The 3,635-nt window shown below is 39.1% G+C and overlaps 1 long non-coding RNA gene across 2 annotated transcripts; it reads right to left on the reverse strand.

The window, feature by feature from the left end:
- Positions 1 to 220: 220 nt before the first annotated feature.
- LOC126989463 (uncharacterized) lies at positions 221 to 2,341 on the reverse strand. Of its 2 annotated transcripts, XR_007743297.1 has the most exons (4): positions 2,149 to 2,341; positions 764 to 1,737; positions 452 to 659; positions 221 to 347 (listed from the first exon to the last, which is right to left on the reverse strand). It is a non-coding gene; the product is annotated as an uncharacterized LOC126989463 (long non-coding RNA). The 2 variants fall into 2 exon arrangements; XR_007743296.1 differs by lacking the exon at positions 221 to 347 and having other exon boundaries at positions 429 to 659.
- Between the last annotated feature and the right edge of the window lie 1,294 nt (positions 2,342 to 3,635).

The following is a 3,635-nucleotide window of genomic DNA, read 5'->3' on the forward strand; positions in this document are numbered from 1 at the left end:
TTACACACCCTAGTTATACAGACGCCGTTGTAATAACCAGCATTTATAATTTGCATAAACATTCTGAAATGAATATGTACTTCAGGAAGGATCATCAGAAGGGCAATCTTTATCTAAAAAAGGAAGATTTGTTTGAATTATTTAACCTTTATTTGCCTCCATGCCTCATATATAACAACACTTTATATGCAGAAATGCTTTAAAATAATATTTAACATGATGCATATTCACTTTGCTTGTGTGCACCTAGAATTTTGCCAGGCATGATTTAAAGGGGTCAGTTATGCATGCTGAAATGGTTTATAATAATAGGTAACATGATGGATATTCACTTTGCTTGTGTGCACCTAGAATTTTACCAGGCATTAATTAAAGGGGTCAGTTATGCATGCTGAAATGATTTATAACAACAGGTAACATGATGGATATTGGTATCTTTGATTGTGTGCACCTAGAATTTTGCCAGGCATTAATTAAAGGGGTCAGTTATGCATGCTGAAATGGTTTATAACAACAGGTAACATGATGGATATTGGTATCTTTGCTTGTGTGCACCTAGAATTTTGCCAGGCATTAATTAAAGGGGTCAGTTATGCATGCTGAAATGGTTTATAATAATAGGTAACATGATGGATATTCGTATCTTTGCTTGTGTGCACCTAGAATTTTGCCAGGCATGAATGAAAGCTGTCAATTATGCATGCTGAAATGGTTTATGATAACATGTAACATGATGGATATTGGTATCTTTGCTTGTGTGCACCTAGAATTTTGCCAGGCATGAATGAAAGCTGTCAATTATGCATGCTGAAATGGTTTATAATAACATGTAACATGATGGATATTGGTATCTTTGCTTGTGTGCCAGTACAACCCTCTCTTCATGAAGTGTGAATCTCAGAGATGTTCGTAAAGTGTTCATTAAAGGATTATAATTCTTTTTAATTACTTTAATTTACCTATTTTTATAATTTATAGTCTTTAGATTTATTAACTACTGATAGCTACTAAAAAGGCAATAATTCAAATGGGCATTTAACAACTGAGGTTTAAAAATCACATGACCAATACAGGAATAGCAAGAAAGTAAAGCAAACAATATAAATAAAACAATAAGCATGAAAACTGGCCATATAGTACACTATACTTAGTTTGTATGCGGATGTGGTTGAACAAAGCTCCATGTTGGCACGACTATGCTAGAGCAGCTTGGTGGTTGTTGAACTCCCAGCTTCCGCCCCTGCCATGGATACACAGAAGGTACGCCCCTGCTCCCACATTGATGATGACAGACTTGGTGAGGAGGACCTTGGAAAGTCCTACAATGAGGAGCAAGTCCATCAGAACTGAGATGAAGGTGGTGAAAACATTGAGGTATTTGGCCACGGACAAGATGCAGCAATGTGGCAGTGATGACCTTGAACCCTTGCAGCCTACCATTAGTTGTGTGATTACTCTAATTACCCATGGCAGCAGCAGGCATACCAGGCATTGTTGGGGCCACAGATGGCACTTCGCATTAGAGATGTGGCACAAAAGGAGTATGAAGAAGAGTATCTGAATCGAAAAAAGTACCACACACTCAGGTGTTTGCAGGAAAAGCTGTAGATCCATCTCTGGAATGCTGTGCCCCTCACAGGGGCAGCATTTTCCCATGGGACGGAGTAGATCTCTGTTGGCCACCTTGCGACAGCTACCACAGCACTTGCCTGACTGGTGGGACCTTAGTGTCGTGCCCTGAAATACAAGTATTAGAGTATGTAAAACCATATAACAATAATGCCATCCAATTCTTTTTATCACCAGATGAAAGATATTTTTTTTAAACAATGATTATTTTTGGAGAATAAAAAAGTAATAGAGGCAAATATTATTTTTTTTGTGTTTGTGCAGTACAATTTGCTGTTTCAATAAACTATCTATTAAGGTATTTGTCCAGTGATATAATTGACACTTGATTACTAAAAACAAGAAAAAAAAAAGAAAATTTGCATTGAGTTGTACAGGCAGAGAACAATACATCCTCATTACAGTTGTCCTCAAAATCATTCAAAAGAGATGTAATAAGGTGTTAAAAATAAATGTTATAAAGGATCTTTAAAAAAAACAATGTGTGGAAAAATAAACTACCAATTTAAACATGCTCACCCAAAGTGAAGTGCAGCAAAGTCATCCCTGTAGCGAATACCATCTTGAGGTCGCTCCAGGGCCTCCTCATTGACCTCACCATGATAATCCTCAGGGAGAGGAGGAAGATCTTCTGGCAACAGCATATTTCTATCTTTGCAAATGTTGTGCAGAACAGCACAGACTGCAATGATTTTGCTTGTTTTCTTGGGGTCAAGTCCCATGCAAAATGCGGAAGCGTCGTTTCAGCTGACCAATACCCCTCTCAACTACACTTCTTGTTTTCTTGTGGGCACTGCAAATAGATACACTATGATTAAAAAGGCTGCAATACTTGACATATAACAAACATTATAAAACAATGCCCTTACTCAAGGCAGTTTTTCACGGGAACAATTTTGGTTGTGCAGGCCCTGTCCGTAAGCAAAATGCTGACAGATGGGGCTCCACTCATGGACCAGAAGGGGTACTAGAGCAGATAGGCAGGAGCTATTTTCTGCTTCTCAGGCAGCCCGCTCACGTCAGCCTCAAACTCGCTCTCTCTCTCTCCACTTTCTTGTACTACTTTGAATTTTTATATGTGGCTTCATAAAATTTATTTATAGTAGTTTATAGATACCCTCCACTCGATCTTTCTCTACTCTCTCTCTCTCTCTCTTGCACAAAATTTCAGCTTGGTCGGATAGATGGGAGATGCCCTTTAACGTAGACAAGTGCCAGGTCCTTCAAGTTGGAACGAGAAATAAGAAGTTCGATTACGAAATGCGCGGCGTTAAACTCAAAAGCGTTCAATGCGTCAAGGACTTGGGGGTCAAAATCGCGTCAAACCTCAAATTCTCACAGCAATGCATCGATGCAGCAAATAAAGCGAACAGAATGTTGGGCTTCATTAAAAGAAACTTTGTATTCAAGAATAAAGATGTAATACTCCCGCTCTACAACAGTCTAGTCAGACCCCACTTGGAATATGCGGTACAGTTTTGGTCTCCCCACCATGCAAAGGATATTGCTAAATTAGAAGGTGTTCAGCGTCGGGCAACGAAAATGATCCCTTCCTTGCGCAACAAATCCTACGAAGAAAGGCTTTCTACCCTTAACATGTTCTCTCTTGAGAAACGTCGCCTCCGAGGAAAACTGATCGAAGGTTTTAAAATACTTAATGGTTTCACGAATGTAGACAGATCAACATTGTTTATGATCGATTTGCGCACGAGGAACAATGGCGTAAAACTCAGATGTAGACAAGTAAATTCAGACTGCACCAAATTTTTCTTCACCAACGTTGTAGTGCGAGAATGGAATAAGCTTCCACCATCAGTGGTCCAGTGTAACACGATTGACTCCTTCAAAAATAAGCTCGACCGTCACTTCCTTCAACGTAATATTAACTAGAGTAGAAATGCAACGTTCTGGAGTCTTCTGATTAATGTAAAATCACTTAGGTTTAAGGACAGACCACCAAGTCTGGACCATGGGGTCTGTGTGGTCTGATTTTCTATGTAAATCTA

This window comes from Eriocheir sinensis, unplaced genomic scaffold (genome assembly GCF_024679095.1).
Source record: "Eriocheir sinensis breed Jianghai 21 unplaced genomic scaffold, ASM2467909v1 Scaffold1181, whole genome shotgun sequence".
NCBI lineage: Eukaryota > Metazoa > Arthropoda > Malacostraca > Decapoda > Varunidae > Eriocheir > Eriocheir sinensis.